Here is a 25,360-nt window from a genome sequence, read left to right as displayed (position 1 = left end):
TTTTATTTTTTGTCTTTTTATCTCCAAAGTCTAACACAGTGTCGGATATATAGTATATGCTTAATAATTACTAATTGATGATTAATTTAGAAGGATGATGAGTTTAGAAGTTAAGCTGTTTAAGGGAATACCAACATATATGTTCAAATCCCCAGATAGAAGGGCAACAGATGGTCTGAAATCAAAGACTGTACACCAAGTACTTAACTCCTTGGGAAAGGGAGAAAAAGCTGGTATAGACACTGAACACGAAAATGAGGATTAAACTGACACATTTGTATGAACTTCAAAGGAGTAAAGGTTGCTGACAGTAGTGGGTTTGGAAGAATTCAGTATAGAACATTAATTAAAACTACTGACCCAACATTTCCAGGAGCATGAAATAAAGCACTAGAAGAAAAATTGGTCACATGCATTGTCTCTTGAGGACTAGGGAGAAGGAGAAAAAAGAGAAGGGAGCAGCATTTTCCTGTTAAGCAGGAACTGTCCAATATGATTCTGTGCAATTTACTAATAATGGAGCAAGGGTTCCAGTTACCACAATGGAAAGAAGGACACTGGGAAGACTAAGTAGATATTGCTGAGTTAACCAGAAAAGGTAAATGAGAGATGCTCACTTAGACAGCCTATCAGCAGCTTTAGAGTGGAAAAGAAGAATGTTTCTTAGCCTTGGGATAGCAGATTGTCACTACATTCTTGTAAATAATGTTGGCTGTAACCTCAGGCCACAGCTCTAAGATTGATTTGTTTTTTCTTCCCTTGAAGGGGTTCTGAGCTAATCCAGGTGCCAAAAGTCAGAGCAGCATAATACAGTGGTTGTCAAACTTTTGTTTTCATATCATTATACTCTTAAAAATTATTGAGGATCTGTCCAAAGAGTTTTTGTTCATGTGGGTTATATTTGTAGATGCCATATTAGACATAAAAACTGATTTTAAATTTGCAAACCTTCTGAAAAGGCTTCAAAGATCCCACTGATTCTCTGGACCACACTTTGAGAATCATTGGAGTAGCAATCTACTCCATGATGATAGATTAGTGACTGGAGGTTTGACTGAGAGAAGAGGGAAGACAAAAGTCTTCACTGTGGTGGGAAGGAAGGCTAGGGTACTTCAAATGAATTCAGCTGCTCTTTGAATGGTTCTCACTTGTCAGGAAGTTATTGGATAGATCTGTGGTCCTGGTATTAAATAGATCTGAATTGACCTATCATCTTTGACACATACTAGCTATATGATCCTGAGCAACTACTTAATTTCCATTTGCCTCAGTTTTCTCATCTGTAAACAGCATCAAGCTCTCAGTTGTTGTGAGGATCAAATGAGATAATATTATTCTATTCCAACTCTTTCATTTTGTAGTTGAGGAAACTGAGACCAAAAAAAAGTTAAAGGTTACATGGATAAGAAATAGCAGAGATAAGATTTGAACTTGGGTCCTCTACCTCAAAATTAACTTTTTCTATGGCACAGAGTTAGAATTCAGCTGAAGTAGAATGCATTTCCATGCTTACACTGAAAATATTGTTCTTTTTGTAGAAAATGACATGGCTTTTAAGAATCTACAATCAACCCCATACTACTAAAGGATCAAATAATAGAGAGAATATTTTCCACTCATAGATCTAATACTTTGAGGCATTAAAAAGATCTGTTTCTAAATCATCCAATAGTACCTGAGAAATATGGAAAATGTGAAAAAGTGGTGAAGCTCTATAGATTTTTAAGTGGTGAAACCTTATAGAAATACAGGAAGTTGCTACATATCATCTCCCGCTGCCTACTCAACAATGAAACCATTGACACAACTGACAACTACCCAGCAAAAACTCTATTAAAAATTGAATTCTATCATGGAAAACAATCTTAACTCTGAAGGAATGGGTGCGTTAAGAAGAGTGTTATCTATATTCTTCCTAACCAGAAAAGCGTTTTAGCTAAAATGTCTATTTGTGAATCACAGGTTGAGATTATGTAAACCAGCCACTATTTTTCTGTGTGAAGATCACCCAGGTGCTGTCCTGCTCAGTTCATGGCCTAGGAAGAATTCGTTAGTTAATGCATTTCACCTGTGCTTGCCTTCCTCTATTGAATCTTGTTGAAACAAAATATATTCCGGATAAGCCTGCCTGTGTATCCTACAAGGAACTATTTGTGGAAATCAAAATGAACAGGTGTTCATCTCCTAATTGAAATCTAGCACAGTTCTCGGCTGCCACATTTCCGAGTCCAGCTGCACCACTTGTGCTGGGGATGATAGGGTACAACAAAATGCTTTGCCATTATCATTTATCCTCCAGAGTGTGGGCGTAAATAATGTGCCCACATTTGTGAAACTCAGAGGGATCTCCATGGAAACGCTTAATCGCTGACATTTAAACTCCTGGTGCTGATAAGGAAAGCTGCTGCCTCTGACCTATTGAGAACAGTTTATCAAGGTAAGAAGCAGGCTTTTTCCTTGGATTAGCTAAAAACAACACTGCAAGGGTCCATGTATTGTATTGCCCTGTCTGATCAGTCTTTGCTATTTTTAGGTTTGGCCATGATTTTTTTTTTTTTTTTTAACAATCTGTATTTCCTTGACCTCTTTCATTTGGTGTTGCCCCACAATACAAAATATGATTTAGCTGGAAAGTCAAAAAAATATCAGATTTTAAAAGGTGACAGCTTGTTCTCCACCTACACCACTTTTATTCCAGAACAACGTAGAGTTCAGTATATTGTCGTCACCATGGAAGTAGCAATCATGCTGTGGAATCAGATAATTGCTAAAAAGAATCTGAAACAGCCTCATCTAAATCATAAAAAACTGATTTCCTTCTGATGCTTGTTGGGCAAACATAGAGCTGGAAGAGACTTTTGTAGCTGTCAACTAGAGAGAAATGCAGTAACTTGCCCACAGTTGTATCAGTAATTAATGGCAGCCAAGTAACTTGGATTCAAGACCTTTGACTCCAAAGATAGTTACCTTGGTTTTGGTTTGTTTTTAATTGAAACAAAAGGTAGAGATTGAAAGGTAAGGATGATAATTAGCTTGACCTTAAACCTATTATTTTGACTTTTCCACAGTACCTTGTTCATAATTCTATCTTATCACTTTATATTCATTATGGCTCATAGGTTATAGGATTATAGATTTAGAGTTGGAAGGGGCTTCATAAGTCATTTAGTCAAATTCATTTATTTTGTAGATGAGGAACTGAGGCCTACAGAGGTTAAATGATTGGCTCAAGTTCACCTGGATAGTAAATTGCAAAGCCAAGTTTTAAAACCAGATTAACCTCAAATTCCCAAACCCTCTCCACTGCAACATGACAATGAGACTGATTTTTTTTTTAAACTTATGGTCCACTTTAGTTAATCCCATGGTCTAATGTTTCTGTTACATACCATAATTTCCCCAATATTTTCACATCTTTTCTTAGTTGATTTCATTTTATTATAAATTATAAAATGCATGTATATTGGAATTCTTTCCCCCACATTTTTACAATCCTTAAATATAAATTATAAATTCAATACTGCCAAATATTCGTTATTTTCCTTTTAGCTTTCTAGGATGTCTTTTTCTGTTTAGTCTATGCATCTAGCCTTAAAACAAAGGCATTTCTTTGCCTCAAAATTTCTTCTCTACAAGATAAGGAGTTATTATTCTTTTTTACACCTTCCTTTTTGTAACTGTAGCTTGTCTACTCTTTTCTCCCCATCTCCGCCTCCATTATTATCTGTTAACTGGCTTTAGAAGTCTTTACTCACAGGTTTGACATTGCTTCATCTTTTTTTCCTTAAAATCGTGGCAGGTTCTATATCCCCTGTACTGGACCTTTTCATTGGTTTTAATGAGCAGTTTTAAACATCAAACATGACACCCCAGATTTTTTCCCCAAAACCTGTTAAATATCTTTCAAATGCCCTCATTCTCAAATGAACTTCAATTTTATATAAAGTTTAATCCTTCTTTGATGTCTGTATAATGTATTCCTAGTTTTCCTCCTTAGATTGTCAAGCTATGACCCCTGTTTTTCTACTTTATTAAATCTTCAACATGGAACAGTGAAATGAGAATTAACTTTGGAGTCATCAAACCTAAATCCAAATACAGCTAAGTCATATATGACCTTAGGGAAATTATTTAATCTCTGGGCCTCAGTTCCCTCATTTACAAAAAAAAAGTAAGAGAATTAGACAAGATGACTTTAAAGACACTAGAGAGAAATTATAAATATGCACATATTTTTTAATTTTATAATACCTACATCAAATGAGAATGATTGTGAAAGCATTTTGAAAAGTATAGCACATTTACAGGAAAATTGTGAACCAGTAAACAAAGCAATGAGCCTGGAGTCAGGAAGATGAGTTGAAGTTAGGTCTCAGACACTGTGTGATTCTGGATGAGTCATTTGACCTCTATCTAATTTTGTTTCCTCCCATGTAAAATCAGAATAATAGTAATAGCACCTTCCTTCCAGGTTTCTTTGAGGAGTAAAATAAATAATATTTCTAAAGCATTTAGCAAATTTTAAAGTGTTATATAAATGCTAGTTATTATTATTAATGATGTTATAATACTATTACTTTAAACTCTAGATTAATGATCCTTTTCATAGTTTGTGCTTTTCTGCTTATTAAACTCATTTTCCTTTATGGAAATAGTTTCTCTCCCACTAGTCTTTCAATGCGGGTAGATAAAATTGGAAATTTGTTCTTCAATTGTCTTCAGCTTTCTTAAGAAATGAAATAGCCTGATTCTTCCAAATATTTCAAAGAATGCATATAATGATTCAAAGACCAATAAGTAACAAAAAAGTGGTCCATGACAACCCAAGAAACAAAGACAAATACAAAATGGCCCCCAATCCAATACATTCCTCTTTTGCTTCTGTTTCTGCAGCAAAAATGACAGAGTGGGAACAGAGGGTACTAAGAATCACACTTCTTTTACAGCCTCTATAAATATGAATGTAACTGTTTGAAGTATAAATATGATACTCTTGTCTGGTTACCACGTGGCAATATGACTAAAGAGAGTGAATGGTATCAATCCTGATTTTCTTTTGATAAATAATTTCATTAAGACTTCTACCAAGATGATCGAGAGATGGCAATTAAACTCAATCTCTCCTCAAAACCACAAAATAGCAAGAAATATTCCAAAGTAAAGTAGAATACTTTATTTACTTTATTTAAGTAAAAAAGTTAATTATTAAGTAAAAAAATTAATTTACTTTAATAAAGGTCAGGAAAAGGAAAGAAATCCCTATAAGCTACTCCTAGACAAGGATGATATATACCCCAATTCCTATCCTCTGCTCTGTGTTCTACACTGCAGATTGTGTGTTGGATCAGATTTTTTCATCCTTTAACAGGTGGAAGTTAATTTGATTTACCCAGACTCAATGACTGAAGAAGAGAATTGATTATACAGCATTGGAAAAAGGAAGGGTATTATCAGATCCAAAACTACTCTAGCACTCAAATAAAAAGGAAAGTGTTACCAATATGAGGTAAGACAACTGAAGGAAAACTTCAAAAGAAAAAAGTGACTGTAGTAACTAGGATTGAAAATCCAGAAAAGATATTATGAGGAACAAAAGAAATAAAATAAAACCTAGAGTAGTTAGACTTCAAAAAATTATTGAAGGAATAAAGAAGGAACAAAATTATGACAACAAATATTCCAAATAGTAAAGCAAGATCAAAAGATACTAAAATTGGAGATATAGATGAATATATCTTAGCTTTATAATATATAATATTTATTTATATTATTTGTATATATTTATATATAATATATTATACTTAATATATTTAAATAATTACATATTTTACAGATTAAGACAGAAATAATTACAAATTTCATGTGAAAGATTAAAAGCTAAATAATATCAGAGAGTATAATGCAATAAAACAATAAGTGTTGAGGTTTGATATTAATAGCTCTGAAACTATTACACAAAAAGCAAAAACAAACAATTACACAAAAGTAGTGATCTACACTGGAGATGTCCAACAAGCAACCTGCTAGCCACACACAGCCTAGAACACTCCAAACTGTAATCCAAATCAGACTAAAATGTAGTTCTTATTTTATTTTCATATATCGATGTATTAATTTTTTTTTTAATGTGTGGCTTTCTGAGTCAAGATGTGCCTCTCAGGATTCCTAATGTATAGTTTAGTGTTTTCTGTTTCTATTTGAGTTTGACACTATTGATTTACATTATCTATTACTAGAAAAAAATAGAAAAGCAGATCTTTGCATAGGTTTAGAGAAACATGACAAATGTACCTAACAGTCTAATGTTTATTATATCAAAGAACATAAACTTCTGGGGAAAGCATCATTTACCAAAAGCTCTTAGGAAATCTGAAAATCTGTTTGATGAAAAAAACAGGCTCAAATCAGCATTTCACCTCTTTTCTCTTATTTCTTAGTTATATTATAATATTTTGATATAATATAATATATATAACATATATCTTGTATATTTAAAAACGAATTCTAAATGGATTGATTACCTAAACATAAATAGTCATATGAGAAATATTCAGAGGACAATTAAAAGCTTTATTTTTTTACAATTATGAATAGAAATATGTATCCAGAGGATATAAAATATCAGAAAGTACAAAATAATCTCAATTATATGAAATTAAAAGTTATTTGTAAAAACTGAATGTAGATAGAATAAAATTAAATATATATGGATTGGGGGAAATATTTGCTTAAATATTTCTGACAGAAGTCTGACATGCAAAATATATAGAGAATTGAGGAAATATGTGTTCAATATTTGGGTTGATTTCCCAAAGATTATCATAAAAAAGGGGAAAGAGCCCACATGTGCAAAAATATTTGTAGCAGCCCTTTCTGTAAATGTTATTGGGGAATGGTTTAATAAGTTATGATAATATGAATGGAATGGAATATTATCACTCTATAAGAATTGAAAAGTAGGATGATTTCAAAAAAGTCTAGAAAGATTTAGATGAACTGATGTTAAGCTAAATGAATAGAACCAAAAGAACATTATACACAACAACAACAATATTATGTGATAATCAACTATGATGAGCTTGGCTCTTTTCAACAATGAGGTAATTTGAGGCAATTTCAGGCTCATTTTTAAAAAGGCCATCAAAAGAGAGAACTATAGAAACTGAATATGGATCAAAGCATAATATTTTGACTTTTTGTTGTTGTTGTTTGTTTGCTTGATTTTTTTCTTGTGTTTTTTTTTCATCTTTTGAACTGATTTTTCTTGCACAACATCATGGATATGGAAATGTTTAGAAAAATTGCACAAATTTAGCCTATATTAGATTGCTTGCTGTCTATGAGAGGGGTAGAAGGGAGGAAGGGACAAAATTTTTTAACACAAGGTTTTGCAAAGGTGAATATTGAAAACTGTCTTTGCATATATTTAGAAAAATAAAAAGCTATTAAAATAAAAAAGAAAGAAAAGGAGAGCTGAACATAGTGTACCCCCAAAACATCACAAAATAATGAAATTAGATGTAATGTCACAAATAGGAAAAGGCTGATTACTGATAAGAAGTTAATTCTGAATCAGCTTTGATCTTTCCACCATAAACTCCATGCTGGGAACTTTCAATAGCAAATCCATTAATGAATATCTTTAGGCCCTACAATATTCCCTTTGAAGTAATATTTATAATAATAATTCCCAAATAAGATAACATTGATAAAAGTGCTTAGGTAGCACAGTGCCTAGCACTGTGTATGTAGTAAGTGCTATACAAATGCTTATTCTATTCCCTCTTCCATTTCTTAAATTTAGGTTTTTGCTCCTTGTTAACTCTTGTTTTTAACTTTTCTGTCAGTTTCTCTTTTTCTTTTGTATATATTTAAATATTTGTTCCCCTCCTTATGCTATTGCCAGAATGTAGTTGTCTGAATACTGTAGATATGTTTAGTCTATTTTCTCACACTGGATTGTATTTTCTCATGATATCATTGGCAGACTCCATATGCAATCAGGGCTACATGAACTTGTTCCCTTTTTGGGGAGACAAAATAAATAAAGAGCAATTGTGATATTCTTTGTCTTCCATCTCCTGTCAATTTTCATTTTCCTCTATTCTTCCTGACTACAATTCATAAAATCATCAGATTTTAAAATCAACTGCTGATACTCCCTCCCCCAAAATACACATACATACAATACACACCAACACACACATACAAGCATACTTCTTAGGACTACAACTCACTCAAAACATCAAGAACTCTGAATGAGTGAGTGCTCCATGCTATTGGTTATTCCCAGATCCCTGGCATATTGATTCTACTCAAGTAATCTATGAATTTTCATTTCCAATATTTCTCTGCAGCCTGAGTGCAGTCTCCAAATCCCATTACAAAAATACTGGTTAACAAAACTCAAAACATGAATTTATTAATAGGTATGGGGAACTGATATTCCTATCAGAGCCCATAGAAAAATAACTATATCCATTAGTTAGCAACCATTCTCTAAAGACTATTATGGTCTCAGTCACCTACAGTAGTTCCCTGGCATAGTAATTCAGTAGGGGTCCCCAAATTAATAGTCCTCTGGATATATGCACAACATTGTTTTTTCTGTAGCTCTTACTTTCCATCTGCTCTCAGCAGATGATACCTGTTACAGGTCCCATTCACTGTTCATGTCTTTTTCCACCTGTAATTCATGCTTTTCCCAGTTTCTAGAGATTGGCAATGATTTAAGGATCTCCACTTAAAGTTACTTTGGATATGTGATTGTATCACAGAACATAATTTGTGTGATTTTTCTTCTTGCTCTTCATTCCCTTTCCCAAATTCTCCTTTAAAATTCCTACCAACCTGTCTCTTGGAAGACTTTTTACTGTGATTCCAGTGATCTGGCCTGAAGCCTTTGGAATCTAGAGAATCAATATATTTTTGCAACTTATAAGCAAATATCTCTCTTCTAATTCCATATTATATCGTGGTAGCTCATGACATTTTATGTTCCACAAGTCCACAAAGGATAATAAATCTAGAGCTAGAAGGAAGCTCTGAGAGCATCTAGTCAATAAATACTCTATTATACTAAATAGATAAGCATTTATTAAAGGGCCTACTCTATTCTAGGGACCGGATATGCTAAGCACTAATCGAATGCCTTTTCTTTTCTTTTCTTTTTTTTTTTTTTTTTAACAGATTTAAATATACACCTTTACACTGTCAGCACTTTGGGTGATCTGGAGGCTTAAAGGAACATCCTACTTTTTCACTAATTGTTTTTCAACCCACAGAAATTCCTCATGTTGCAGATGGATAAGATTATTTCAAGCTTCTTGAGGTTGCCTCTAGAAATTTTTTTTTAAATCAATGAAAAGAAAGAATAGCCACACAGTTGCCCAACTCTCTTGTGCTCCAGGGAAGAAAATAGAGAGGCTAATGTGGTAGAGGAAGAAAAAGCATTATTGCTAATTCATTCCTCACAAAAATTTGTTAACTTTTAGTCACATCCCAAGATTCCATAAACTCCCATAACCTTCATTCTTATGATCTCTTGTACTTTTCCAGCTTTTCTTCCTCAAAGTTCTGCAGTCTATCTCTGAATTTCTATGTTCTTAGATTATTTTATTAAACATTCATAATTTGGTTTTGCTTTGCCCAAGCTTTTTATGGATTTAATTATGTCTGCATTGTTTTTTTGGGGAGACTCTGTCTTTTCCTTTCCTGCTAGATTCCTACTTTTTTGTCTTTCTACTTCTCTTGGATTCTATCCACTCCTCTATTCTACCTGAAAATTCATCTAGAAGCTTTTTCTACTATGGTTATCATCTTTTTAGTCTATATATTCTTTCTCATTCTCATTTGCATTCAAAGTTCTCCTCATTCTTAATTTTCCCTAGCTCTCCTCATTCTTTCTTCCCTCTTTGAAGACAAGTCCATCAGCAGGAGTAATCTTCTCCCTACTGTTTTCTTGATGTAACTATTGTTCATCCCTAACCCCTCTTTCTATTTATTTTCCTTTGCTTTTTTTTCTATCATCAACTAAAATCTAAATTTGTTTCTTTTCCCATATTTATTTCTGAAGACTTAATGCTTTCCCTTTTGCTCACAGCCCCAGGCAATTTGTCTGCTTTCTGTTAGGAAAACGTTACAGCTCAGTTTCATATTTACTGGCACTTTGCGTCTCTGAAGGTGGCCCAGCTATGCCCAAATGATTTCTTTTCATTGTAATTTGATGGCATAAATGTATACTTCACTATAGGGATTACATATCATCTCCTTTAAAAATAATAATAATAATAATAGTTTATATTTGTATAATGCTTTGTTCTTCCAAAGCATTTTCATATTGAATTATATGGAATATAATAATAATAATATAATAGTAATAACTAGCATTTATATAGTACCTCCTATGTGTTAAGTGCTGCACTAAATACTTTACAAAATTAGCTAATTCAGTTTTCACAACAACCAGGAAGACAGATGCTAAAGTGAGAGAAACTCTGTATTCATAATCAAATAGCTAATGAATGTTTGAGGCTGAATTTGAATTCAAGTCTTCTTGGATCCCAGGCCAGAATTCTTTTCACTAAGCCAGCTATTATTAGAGACATATTGTTCCAAACTCTGCTTCAAACATGAATCCTTTCTACTACATAACATATTATGAGTCATTCTTCTTCTAAAAGACAGGAATGAATAAAACTCTTCATATCCAAAATTAGACCATATCATTTTTACATAATTCTAATGACTTTTTTTTTTTTTGCTTATATTGAGATAATCATTATCTACTTCCTGGTAACTTCCATTTATTAGTCCTAATTACCTTAGGAGTCTTTTCCACATAAGAACTCTTCAAATATTTGAAGATTTAAAGCATGTTTCTTTTAAATTGTTTTTTCTCCAGGCTCAACATCCCACACACTTCCAATGAATATCTTCATGGCATGGTTCCAGTCCTCTCACCATCCTTTGTGTCCTTCTTTGGAAACACTTCAGTTTGAAGGGTACTTCCTAAAAGGTGGAGCCACAACTGGAAACAGTTGATCTAACCAACATAGAAATCGTTTTTGGCAGGACTATTAATTTCCTTTTTATCCATATGCCATAATATATTCTCTCTGGGGCAAAATATAAACAACTCAGTTTAGCATTTTTTAAAATTTTGAACTAGAAAATCAAAACCAAAAATATTTCCATATGTGAAAGTCATAAAAAGAAGATTGCATTTTAAACTGTGAATTTGTTATATGCAGATTAATACACATATTATATTTAGCATGATTGTTTATGTCCCCTTTGAACTTAACTCTGCTTTCTTTTGTTTGCTGCTTGATTGCTTTCACTGATGCTCTTTTCTTTGTTTTTTTTTTTCCTTCATGAAACTAAACACTACAATCCTCAAATTTAAAAAATTCTCTCTTAACAAATAAATATAGTCATAAAAATTAATTGAGGATATATTACTCTACCGTGAAAATGTTTTTATACACCCACAATCTATCACCTCTTCACAAAGAAATAGAAAAGATCCTATTACTTGAAGTGATTTTTAAATAATATTTTAATTTTAATTATTTTATTTCATATTTAACAATATTATTTAACCATGTTATTGGTATTATGTTTTTTTCCTTCATCTGTTGAGATAAATATGGGTATTTTAGTGTTTTTGTTACTTTGTTGTTGTTGTTCGATCATTTCACAATTCTTTGTGGCCCCATTCAGTAGTTTCTTGGCAAAGATACTGGAGTGGTTTGGCATTTGTTCTCTAGCTCATTTTACAATGAGGCAGATTGTTGAGTGATTTGCCCAAGATCACACAGATAGTGTCTGAGATTGGATTTGAACTCAGGTCTTTTCTTCTTGACGATTGTAGCATAAATCCAATCTGGCCATGATAAATAATGTTTGGTATAATTTTACTGATACTGTAAACATATAAGACATCTTCTTCATTGTTTTTCTCATATGTATACATATGTATTATTCTATATTTTCTTTCTCTACTTTGTTTTTCTATGGTTCGGATATCAGCACCATATTTGTCTCAGACAGGTGGTTTGGAAGGATGCCTTTTTTCCTTATTTTGCAATTATTTATTTAGGATTGTAATTCATTGGTCTTTGGATATAGAATTTACTTATGAATACATTCAGTTTTGTTATTTTTCCCTGTGGGAGTAAATTTATAGGTTTTTTTTTCAATTTCTTTTTTTGTGATTGAATCACTTATTCTCCATTTATCATTCTGATAATGTAATTGTTTTATTTTTTTCTAAATATTTATTTAACTCATCAGTCTTGTATGAACATTTTCTTTTATCGTATCTGCTTATACTTTTTTTTTTGCCTCCTTGCCCCCATTATCCTATTTACAAAGAAGGAGTTGTTGGCTATGATGTTCCTGAGAGTTTTCATTCTGAGACTTTTAGAAGGTGATTCCTGGATTTCTCCTATGTTCATTTTGCCTTATAATATTAATACTATTATTACCAGTTTTAACTTATGATTTGTGAAAACATGGCATCAAGGATTTTTGTTTAGTCATGATTTTAGTGAGTTTCAGTTATATCTCTATATTCTTCTTCCTTTAAAATACAACTCAAATTCCACCTTCCACATAAAGCCTAACTTAATCCCCTGAATACTAATGCCCATCTTTTTAAACCACCTGATATTTAATTATGTTGTATTTATGCTATATTTATTGCCTCCCAATAGAATGTGAATTCTTTAAGAGCAGAAATTGCTGCTTTTTTGTACTTTTATCCATAAAACAAATAATACCTATCACATAACAGGTAATTAATGCCTATTGATTGATTGACAATAATACCTATCACATAATAGGTAATTAATGCCTATTGATTGATTGAGATGAATATTAGTTTAAGGAATAATGGTATTATTAAATCATAGATTTAGATCAGAATAGGACCTTAGAAGGTTTTGATTCCAATATTATCATTTTATAGATTAGAAAACTGATTCAACTAGACTGATTGCTCAGGGTTCCCCATATAGTAAGTACTTGAGAAAGAATTTAAATATGAAGAAAATGAGACTTTGAGAAGTTGAAAATTTGCTTGAGATTACACAGGTATTCAGTATTGAAGCCCAGTATTCCAACTACAGAGCAAAGTACCAGAATCCAGGCCCTCTAAGGTGTCAAGTGATTTTGACAAAGCTATAAAAATGGGATTGAGAATTCCATGTTCTTCCTTGCCTTTTGGCTACTTGCTAAAATTTATTGTTCCATGATGGAGCTTAAATGTATGCATAAATTTGGATCAATACCATCAAACATTTAAAACTGAAAAGAATTGATAGTCATCTAATCCAATCTCCTCATTTTATACATAAGGAAACTAGACATAGGTTAAGTGAAAGACATAGGAATTTGAATCCAAGCCCTCTGACTCCAAATGCAGGGTTCTATACTCTGAGTAACATAATTCCATATATACACACATATACACATATATACATGCATATACATACATATATATGTACACACATAGTATAGTATCACTTATTTTATATTCATTTGTGTATACACATATAACAGAATTCTATACACATATATACATACACACACAGAATATATAAAACATACATAATATATAATAAATGTAACATAATATATAACACATATATAATAGGTATAGATGTATGTATATGTATCTATTATATATGTACTATATTATATGTGTGTGCACATTCTATTGTATATATGCATATATGTGTAAATAGAATTATATGTGTGTACACATACATACATTATTTATACACACACACACACACACACACACATATATATATATATACACATACACATATATTATACACACACACACTCAGAGGGCTCTGGAGGAGAAAGTGAAGCAGGTAACTTTGCACAGCCTTCCCTCACTTAAATCTAATTCACTTGTTATGTCATAACATCATTTCCCTGATGTCATGGTCCTCTTCAAAAAGTAAGGACAAACAAGAGCATATGTGATTGATAGTATAATATATTTACAATATATTATGTAAAGTATAATCATATGTTAAATATATCTATTATATATAATAGATAATATAAATGTATGTCTGTGATATATAATTATATATGATATATATTATATGTGTGTATATATATATATATATGCACACATATATATAGTTATATTTAACAAGAGACAGAGACAGACACAGAGAGAGAGAGATTAATTAAAATGTCCTAAGATCACCTAAAGAGCCCAGTGGGACCTGGAGTCAGGAAGACCTGAATTTAAATCTGGTCTCAGACACTACCTGTGTGACTTTGGACAAGTCACTTAACCTTATATATTTCAGTTTTCTCATCTGTAAAATGAGCTGGAGAAGGAAGGACAAACCAATATCTTTGCCAAGAAGGCTTCAAATTGGGTTATGAAGAGTCAGACATGATTGAAATGACTAAATGACAAAAATGCCACCTAAAGCATTTGTCAAATCCCAGACCTCTCCGCTGATTTTTTATTTTATATGCCATGCTTTTTTTTGCTATCTTTTATTAAGAATTAGTTTAGGGGATTTAAGTGACTTATATTCTGCTTGATGCTGAAAGGTACATGATTAAACTCTGCAAAGCTTTCACCTTGAATTCCTCTTTTACTAAATGACCCACCAGAAAGCTGATCTTTATTATTACTTGCAATTTAAAATGGTTGCTTTTACAGAATGTGAATTTCCCTAATAACAATGAATTACTTTATTTCCTAGCACAAGGCTTCTTAAACTTTTTCTTTTCACAGTCCATTTTCACCTGAGAAATTTTTATGTGACCCCAGTTATATGGGTATACAAAACAGGTATACAAATCAAAATTTACAGATAATAAATCATAAAGCAATTTATCTTGAAACATTTCCTTAGTATACATATAACTTTTACCATTTATTAAAAACAAAAGAAAATTTGAATACCAATAAGATGGAAGTGTTTGTTTATTTTTACCTTAAAGAATTAAATCTTGGAGAATATTTGATACTGCATAACAAAGAGCATCTTCAACACTTTTTAGAGTTAATCCATATTTTGATATTGCATAACCCCACCATTGTTATGTGACCCCAAGTGGGATCACAATTCACAGTATAAGAAGCTTTGTCCTAGAATAACTATTCTGTATCACCATGGGTTTTCTAGAGAACAGAGAATGACTGTGAAACACTAGTGCAGGATGTCAGAGAAAAAGATAGGGAAAATTTAAAAGCATGGCACATGATTTGGCAAGCTGCCACCTTGAAGTCTGAGCTCTGTATTTGAAGAGCAGATAGCTCTCTTCAGTCATATAGCTGATATTGATCCTGATGTGTTCAGCCTTGGTTGGTTCATTCTATATTAACCTTACAAAGTTTATGTTAATGTAGAAGTCCCTCTAATGACTAGAATGCATGATTTCTTCTCAAATGAATAATTATATCTTATTTCTTTAAAGTAGAGCCCTTTTAGTTCAGTTCATGGATTTGGAAGGGGTAAATACCCTTATCTACTTGCAGAGTGAGCACCATTAGCCATTATTATAGAGCTAATGCTGTCTAATGACAACATTTAAATAATTATTAATGTTGCAAATTGTACCCTATTTTGTTGTTGTCCAATAAGCCTGATTGCTGCTGATTACTTCCAATTATACTATCACCCAGGCTCACTTACGACACGGTAAAAATACCCCCACAACAGTTTAAGAAGATACAATCTTTTGCTTTTGTCCAAGAGGAATAGCCAATGAATGTGTCTAAGATTTCCTGTTTTCCCCAGTGTAAACCAAATGTTTTCCTCAATGTTTTTGTGATTTTCGAGCCTGAATACTTTCCCAAACTTTCCCATTAGCTTATCATATACAAATTGCCATGAAATAGCAATAGATAAAAAGTTTATGACCTTTTCTGTTTGAAAATGAAATATGTATATCTTCCATGTCAACGTCATTGATAATAACTTAAATTTTTCTTTTTATATCTCTTCTTCAAACTCAGCATTCAGCTTTGTCTTTAGGCATCCAATTCATATTTCTCAACCTCTTGGAACGCTGATTTCCCTTTCCAGATTTTCTCCCAATCCAAACATTTTCCCTCATTTCCAGATTTCAGAACACATCTTTAAAGCAAAAACACAAGAAACAAATTGTTTTTCTAAGTAGTACTACTTCATCAGTTACAGACTTGTCCTGTTATTTATGCCATTTGGTGGCAGCTTTGTACTTCAATACTCAAATAGAACCATGATATCATCAATGTGACCATTCCTGCCAGTGGTTCAGACCTCAATCCATCCTTTCCTTGTAATCTTTTCCATGTCTTTCCATAAAACTTCCATAGAGGTTAAATAATTTAGTAGCTCTTAATAATAATAATAATAGATTTAATAATTTAATGGTCTTCATTTAAGTTTTCCAACATTTTGCAGGTTCTATAAACAGGCTATCGTGTACATGTACAGCTTTACATAATGTTTTCTGTGAGGTTAATTTAAAACAAAATTTGAATTGTACAAGGTAGAAAAGAAGAAAATAAGCATTTATTATGTACCTTCTAGAGTAGCTTGGTAGTGCAACAGATAAAGAGTTAGACCTGAAGTCAGATTTCTTTTCGTGAATTAAAATTTGGCCTCAGATACTATCTGTGTGTCTCTGGGTAAATCATTTAATCCTGTTTTCCTCAGTTTCTTCATCGGTAAATGAGTTGGAAATGGCAAACCACTGTAGTATTTTTTATAAGAAAATCCCAAATATGAATGCCAAGAATCAGACAGCTACACAATAAAAAATACCTTCTAAGTAGCAGGCTCTGTGCTAAACACTTCAAAAGCAGTTTGTGTGAGCCTCACAGCTCTGGAGATGGATGCTATTATCTCCATTTTGCAGTTGAGAAAAGTGAGGCAAACAAAATATAAGTGACTTGCCCAAGGTCCTACAGCTGGTATGTGTCTGAAGTTTGATTTGAACTCTGGTCTTTCTGATTCTGGGTTGCCCTAGCTGCCTCTACTACCAAGAAGATTAAAGTTTCTCAAGAACTGCAATGAATCAATCTTTGCACTCCTTAAATGCCTTTTACATACTTCATTTATTTGTGGATTGAGAATTTATATAAAAGCTGGATTTGAAAATTTATATAAAATGATACAAATTGAAGGAAGGAAAACGATAAGAGCATATGTGATGGCTATAAAAGTATAAACAGAGGGGCAGGAATGAAACTTAATTCTATATTTGGAATGATCAGGCTGGGCCCAAAGAATAAAGAAGAAAATGTACCTCCCTTCATTTATTTTGAAGAAATGGGGAATTGTAGGTTATAACAGTGACCATCAGATCTAGTTGATGTATTGGTTAAATTTGCTGAAAGGCACCTTTTCTTTCTTTTTTATTTTGTGTTACAGGGGATAAATCTCTGGGGGATAGAAAGAGAAGTAATGTATTTGGAAATTAAGATAATAAAAAATAAATGATATCAATAAAAAGAAATTGAATTGAAGCAGAACTGTAGGGATAAAGACACACTGAACTGGAAATTGTGCAATTCCAGTACTGTTCCTCTTTGAAATCAATAAAATATTCAGTAAATATTTATTAAGCATCTGCTAGAGTCCAAGAACTATGATAACTGCTATGCTAAGTTCTGTACTTAAGAATTTAAAGTATTTTAGTTGTGGAGAGCTAGATCCCTTTTTTTAAATAAAAGGGGTGAGGGGTATACTTTCAACATGTATGTGGCAGGTGGATCCAATATCCATTAAAACATCATTACTTTCTGTAACCCAAAACCCAGAACCATAGCTTTAGTTTTGTATAGCCTAAATTCCATTGGAGGAGTTGGGGAGGGCCCACTGCTGTTTTCCTGGAATGTTAGAATTTGACTGGTATCTAGGTTTCCACAGGAAAAGAGAAAGGGTCCTCAGCTCCCATTCAAGTTCTAGGTTGGCACTGTATTGCTCCAAAAAGTGCTTTATTTTACCTTACAGAAAACCACCAAATATATGTGCAATCTGATCCCATAAACAGTCACCACACTGCAACACCTGTGATTCCTACCTTTAGACTCATCATCCTCCCCTAGATTTGAGGTTCTAATTCAAAAGGGAGAGTGCTAGAGATGACTATTCCTTTTCTTAATACCAAAGGGTAAGTCATATAACTCTGTTTATGACAGTTTCCTCATCCATCAAATGAACTGGAGAAGGAAAAGGCAAACCATTCCAGTATCTCTCCCAAGAAACTCTCAATGGGCTCATGAAAAGTTGGACATGACTGAAAACAAATGAACAACAATTACTCAAGCCCACATAGCTCACAATATAATCATTGGAAAAATTAAAATTTGTTCTACTGCTTTGTGGCTCTGTTCCTTGGCTCTCACTGGGTCTAGGAATTCCTCTGCCAAGCTCAGGAATTTCTCTGCTGCTTCCATCTGCTACCATATCTTGAGCCACATGGTTTCCTCTCTTCTGAGTCTACTAGGATCCCTAAGGGAGTCATAGCAGTTTGGGGCCAGGTAAATTTCCCTTCAGGGAACTGCAGTCTCTGTCTGACTCTGTTAGTCTTTGTTCTTCCTATTTTTTAAATTTAATTTTTTAGAAACACATATACACTGATATAATGTTTATAGAAATAAATATCCAGCTTATACATGTGCAGATTAATAAAAGCAGGGGTGTGCAAATCTAAAATAAATATATGAATAGGTATTGTACACATGTGCATGTTCACATAAATATATGCCCACAGAGATGTAACAAACTCATGGGCAAATATGCACCATGTATGCAACATAGTGACAAGAGGTGCAATGTACATTAAAACATGCACTTTTACTATAAACCACAAGAAATAGATTCTAGTGGAGCCCACAAACATCATGCTTATATAAGACACAAAGATATATATTAACATAGTAACACAGCATCTACACATAGATATAGAACAAATCTATCAGAACATGAAGAGACATAGAGATGTATGCCCACAAATGGGTGGATATACACTATATACAAGAAAACACTGAAACAGTTCTATGTATAGATACATATACGTTGCTGTACGCCTGTGAAACCCGGACAATATGCCAGTGTCATATCAGGAAACTGAATCACTTCCATTTGAATTGTCTTAGGAACATTCTGAAAATCACCTGGCAAGACTTTGTCCTGCCACTGACACTGAGGTTCTTTCTCAAATTAAACTGCCAAAAACTCCAGCTCTACTGCAGAGAGCACAACTCTGTTGGGCTGGCCATGTTGTTTAGATGCTAAATGTAAAAGCACTCTCCAAAAAGATCATTTTATGGAAAACCCACATATGGCAAGTGCTCACAAGGTGGTCAGAAAAAGGCGGGATGAGAGTACTCTCAAGGTCTCTCTTTAGAGCTCTAGAATTGATTATATGACATGGGAGATGCTGACAAAGAACCACCAAGCAGGGGCTCTTTGAGCAAAGCAGAATTGAATTAGCTCAGAAGAAATGGAAGATCTGCAAAGTTAGAGAAGTCACTCGAAATGTTCATAGGGACTATTTGTGCCCTACTAGTGGCAGAGCACTTCGAGCTTGTATTGGTCAGAGTAGCCCTAGTTGGACATACTACACTTAGACTTTAACACAGTGATGTCTTCTTCAAGGATCTCTTTGTGAACAGACAACAACCAACCAATATGCGGTATATTAAATCAGCATACCCACATAATTAGATATAAAAATGTGCCAACAATATACATACATACAAAGCCATGTGTTCTATATAATTTTTATATACATAGATGTTTTCTATATGCATACATGTACAAAGTGTGTTATGTATATTTCCTGTCTAGCTTGCATATTTAGATAAGCAGAAAACATGTTTACATGTATACATGTGTATATGTGTGTGTATCATATATACTGAAATACATGCCAGCAAACACTAATCCAACAATTTGTGGAAGTAGATGTGTGTAGATATTGAATATATATGATACACATGCATATACATATATATAATAGTGTATTTAATAAATACATTAATAGAATAATGTATTTACTAAAATTACATATGCATAAAAGATAGGTATATGGATAGATATACAGCATATGCATTTATATATATTAGAGATATAAACAGCATGTATAAATTCACATAATATTCACATAGACTCCAAATACACTGGTACATACTAATGCAGATATGGGTACATATCTGTACCCATTCACATATATATTTCAATAGTGTATACATACATTTTTTTAGTCTAGATCTAATATATTTGTATAGTCACAATGCATGCACATGGAAAGATTTGTAGCACATACCATTATACATACTAGCAAAAGTACAGATACACATATACATTGGCACAATAGATGCAAGGATATGCTCTCTGATTTGTCAAGTCTAAGAGTTGTAGCCCACATTGCTCTGCCACTTTTAATGTGATATCACTGATCTTTTGTATTATATCCAGGACAAAGTGAGTACATGTCTTATCTGGGGATGTTAATGTCTCCAGAAAGGAATGTTAATATCCCCCAAAAGAAGACATAATCATTATTTTTTAAATGTTTTTATTTCTTTTGCTAAATATTTCCCAAATGTGTATAAGAATTTTTGACGTTCTTTTTTTTTTAATTTTGAATTCCGAATTCTTTCCTTCCCTCCCACCTTTGCCATTTTCATTGAGAAGCCAGGCCATATGATCTTGATATGATGTGAAGTCATGTAAAATATATTTCCGTATTGTAAAATAAAGAATGTGAAAAAGTTATACTTCAGTGTGCACTCAGAATTTATCAGTTCTCTCTCCAGAGGTATTTTTTCATCATAAGTTCTTTGCAATTATCTTTGATCATTGCAGTGATCAGAGTAGTCAACTCTTTCACAAATGATCATCATTACAACATTGCTGTTACTATAATTATTTTCCCAGTTCTCTCTTCATTTTGCATCAGTTCATGTAGATATTACCATATTTTTCTGAAACTTCCCCCCTCTTCATTTCTTCCATCATAATCATATACCCCAACTTACTTAGCCATTCCTCAACTGATAAGCATCTCATCAATTTTCAATGCTTTGCCACCATATTTTTTTTTACAAATAGGAGTTTTTAATCTTTTTAAAAATATTTTTGTGATATAGATTTAGTAGTGAGATTGAATTTGTTCTCAAGAATGGTTTCCCTAGCTCACAATTCCATCCCGATTTTTGAGTTCCAATTTTTTTCACAACCCCTCCAGCATTTGTTCTTTTCTGTCATGTTAGCCAATCTGATAGATATGAAGTAGCATCTCAAAGTTGCTTCAATTAGCATTTCTCTAATTGGTAATGATCAAGAACATTTTTTCATGTTACCATTGATAGTTTTAATTTCTTCTTCTGAAAACTGTTCATATTCTTTGACTATTTATCACTTGGGGAATGGTTGGTTCTTATTTTATTGTATAAATTTGGTTCTATTTTTTTATATATTTGAGAAATGAAACATATTAGAGAATCTCACTATAATTTTCCCCCCAGTGTCCCATTTTCCTTCTGATTTTGGTGTGTTAGTTTTGTTGTGAAAAGAAGTTTCAGAATTATCCATTTTACTTCCCTTGATCATCTCTGTCTCTTGTTTGATCATAAACTCTTCCCTTAACCATAGATCTGAGAAATACATTTTTCCATGGACCCCTAAATTAATTTATATCTTCCTATATGTCTAAATTATTTATCCTTTTAAACCTTATCTTGGCATATAGTATAAGATGTTGGTATAAGATTTTGGTCTGAGCCTAGTTTCTGCCAAATTGCTTTCCAGTTTTCTCAATTTTTGTCAAATGGTAAGTTCTTAACCCAAAAGTTTAGCTCACTGGGTTTATCAAACACTAGTCATTTACTACAATGTGTTATGTACCTAATATTTCTTAGAGACTATGTAATATTTCTTAGCCAGTACCAGAATGGTTTCATGATTACAACTTTGTAATTAGTTTGAGATCTGGAACTGCTAGGCTGTTTTCCTTCACTTTTTTTTTTAATTGATTCCCTTTAAATTCTTGACTTCTTTTCTTCCACATGAATTTTGTTATTTCTTTTTCTAACTCTATAAAAAAAAATAACAAAACAAAACAAAAACCCTCTTCCCTAGTGTCTGACACAAAGAAAATACTGTATAGATGCTAATTTCCCTCCACCTTCCCCTATGCTAATTCACCCCCCCCCCCATTTAACCAATGAAAAACTCAAGACCCAATAAAATAAAGTGACTTATCACATATGTTAAGAGACAGTAAGATTGTAAACCCAGGGCTCTTGCACCATGCTATTTAAACCAACATATGCTTAGAAGACATAAGAAGTAGAAGCAGCAGAACACAGTGAATGGAATACTGCCCTGGAAGTCAAAGACCAGAATTCAAATCCTATCTCTCATACTTATTAATTGTGTAAGCCTGAACAACTCATAACTTTCTGAAATTCAGTTTCCTGACTTGTAAAATTAGGAGGTAAGACCTGAATGGTTCCTTCCAACTCTAAATCTATAGTCCTTTAATAAATATAAAGAAAAATTAAAAGACATTAAGGGATACTGCCCAAGAAATAGAATTTCAAAGATATTAATTTATTTGAATTCATTAATCATTTGTCACAATGAGATTAGAGAGCTACCAAATACCAAAATTGATTACTTTATACTTAATGAGCAATTTATCATAATTTTGTACTCTTATTTAACAATAGAAAATTATTTGAAATACTGGCCATCAGTATTTATGTCTCTGGACACAAGAAAACCTTTCTCATTGAATAACTAAACAACTGGTATTCTTTCCCCTTGAAGAAGAGATCCAAAGAATAGAAAATATTTATATAATGCTTACTATGTGCCAGTTACTGTGCTAAGTTTTTTGCTATTATTATCTCATTTGATCCCCATATCAACTCTGGGAGGTAGGTGCTATTATTATACCCATTTTATGAAGAAGAAGAAGATGAAGAAGGAGGAGGAGGAGGAGGAGAAGGAGGGGGGAAAGGGGGAAGAGGGAGGGAAGAAGGAGGAAGAGACCCTGAAACAAATAGGAATTAAGTGACTTACTCTGAGTCTGAAATCAGATTTGAATTCAGGTCTTCTTAACTCCTGACCAGGTACTCTATCCACTACACATACTAATTGCCTTTCTCCTAGTATAACAGTCACCCTTTATACTGGGCTAGACCAATAGTCATTAGGTTATCCATATTAAAAGGAGTTTTCTCAGTACCTTTCAAAAAAATATTGTCAACAGAACTCCTTATGTATGAATGAATGAACGATTCCTTCTGACTCAAACCCTCCATGGACCATTACAATTTATCTTCTACTGAATACTATTGACATTCATTGCACGTAAAGTAATTCAGTTGAAGAAGGCAGATGGTTAGAAAAGACTGGAACAAATAAGCTTGGCTGCATCATAACCTGCTGTCTCATTGCAACAACTATACCATCTTTTCTTCAACTACTCTACCTTGAAAATTGCCTTTAATCCAACCTTTTAGAAAAATGACTTGTGAAAACTCAGTGAATAGGTAGCCAAAGCTAATCAGTATAAAATTATTGGTAAATTATTCAGATAATTCAGGCTCAAAAACAAACTAGGAGTATATTGGGAAGGGTATTAGCAAATGCTTGGATCTCAATATGGCTCTGCTCCTTATAATTTAAATCAATTCAACTATCATTTGATACTATACCTACTACATAAGGAGCATTATGCTAAGTGACAGGGTTATAAAGATAGATATAACAACAAACTATACTTTCAGAGTTTTAATTTAATTTTGTTGTTGTTCAGTCATTCAGTTGTGTCCAATTCTTCATGACCCCATGGATCATTTCATGCCAATAATATGCATGGAGTTTTGGGGGGGGGCAAAAATAAAAAAATGGTTTGCCATTTCCTTCTCCACTGGATTAAGGCAAATAGAGGTTAAATGACTTGCCTAGAACTACACAACTTGTGACTATCTGAGCCCGGATTTGAATTTACCTCTTCCTAACACCAAGTCCAGGTCTAACCATTAAGTCACCTAATTGCCTCATAATTTAATCAGGGTGAGACAAATGCACAAATATTTGTTCTCTCATAGCAATTTTATGTGGACCAATATGTAGGACAGAAACTTTGTTTAACCCACCCTCATCTAGCTAATTTCTGAATCAATTTGCTCAAATTAAAATATTGACTTGGTATATGTTGGAAATGGAAAAAAAAATGTTCCACTCTAACTCAAAGAGTGGACAATATTTAAAGAGCAGCAGTTATGGTGGTGGGTCTGAATTACAAAAAACCTGAAATAGCCATGAAGCTTAAGAAGTCATGGAGGAATAGGTTATAAAGCAGCTTCAATTTAATAGACAACTAGTAGGGGATAATAGTAGACTACAGTAGAGACCCAACAATAGGCTAAAGCTTAGTGCAGTCACCAGCAAATGGCAACAAAACAGATAGAAAATGTCAGCAGAGGATTCCAGCAGTATGTGCTAGTGAAGATAACTACTCATATTTATATGATATCACCAAACCATATTTTATTTGTAGCTATATAGAAAATTAAACATATGATAAACATAATCATATGTTATGTTGTATTATATTGTGTTGTGATGTGATGTTCTATCACAGATAGAAGGAACATATAACCCTAGCCTAGTTTCATATTTTTTTGTGATACTTTTCTCTATGAATGTTCCCACTCCCACCAATGTTGTGATAACCTAAGAAAAAATAAAATGCTCATTTTAAAGAATTGCCACATAATGTAAGCTCTAAAAGAACCAGGAATTACCAAGATAATTATCTTACTAATCTAATACAATTTAACTATACGGAATTTTTAATGTCCCTCTCCAAAACATATCAACAATTCAATGACTGTTAATATTTCCAGAAGAGTCTTGAATTTTAATAATGTTTGCCTACTTTTTATTTTCCTGAAAATATGTGACCTCATATTTTACTAAGGTATACTTAGTGTGCTTTCACTTACGTAATAAGAGTATAATGGTCTGCTAATGTATTTGCCTCTACTTTTCCCTATGATTTTATTATTCCTAACAGTGATTCTGGTATTACTAATATAAGAATGCTACTAGTATTCTAGTGATTATGTTTTACTGATGTTTCTAGTTTTACTAGTACTAGGATATATAGACTATATCTATTACCTACAAATTTATTGACATAAATGGATGTTCCTATCTTTGAAAAATTTTTAAAGATTATGAAAAAATAATTTTAGATATTTATTAAGAATATGCTGACATATATTAATATATATTCTATAATAGTAAAGAAATGGCAGTTCTTACAACTGTATATAATAATGCATATTATCATA

The 25,360-nt window shown here is 32.7% G+C and overlaps 1 long non-coding RNA gene across 2 annotated transcripts in view; it reads left to right on the top strand.

The window, feature by feature from the left end:
• The first annotated feature begins 2,256 nt into the window (after window positions 1-2,256).
• Window positions 2,257-25,360, top strand: part of LOC127553657 (uncharacterized) — a 90,024-nt gene continuing 66,920 nt past the window's right edge. The window contains exons 1-3 of one of the 2 annotated variants that reach the window (XR_007951795.1): window positions 2,257-2,437; window positions 5,369-5,506; window positions 10,904-11,275. This is a non-coding gene — a long non-coding RNA (uncharacterized LOC127553657). Of the gene's footprint in view, window positions 2,438-5,368; window positions 5,507-10,903; window positions 11,276-25,360 lie in introns of those variants that run through there. The other variant, XR_007951794.1, reaches the window with a different exon arrangement.

This window comes from Antechinus flavipes, chromosome 3 (genome assembly GCF_016432865.1).
Source record: "Antechinus flavipes isolate AdamAnt ecotype Samford, QLD, Australia chromosome 3, AdamAnt_v2, whole genome shotgun sequence".
In the NCBI taxonomy this organism is placed as follows: domain Eukaryota; kingdom Metazoa; phylum Chordata; class Mammalia; order Dasyuromorphia; family Dasyuridae; genus Antechinus; species Antechinus flavipes.
This window is presented reverse-complemented; position numbering and strand designations above follow the sequence as displayed.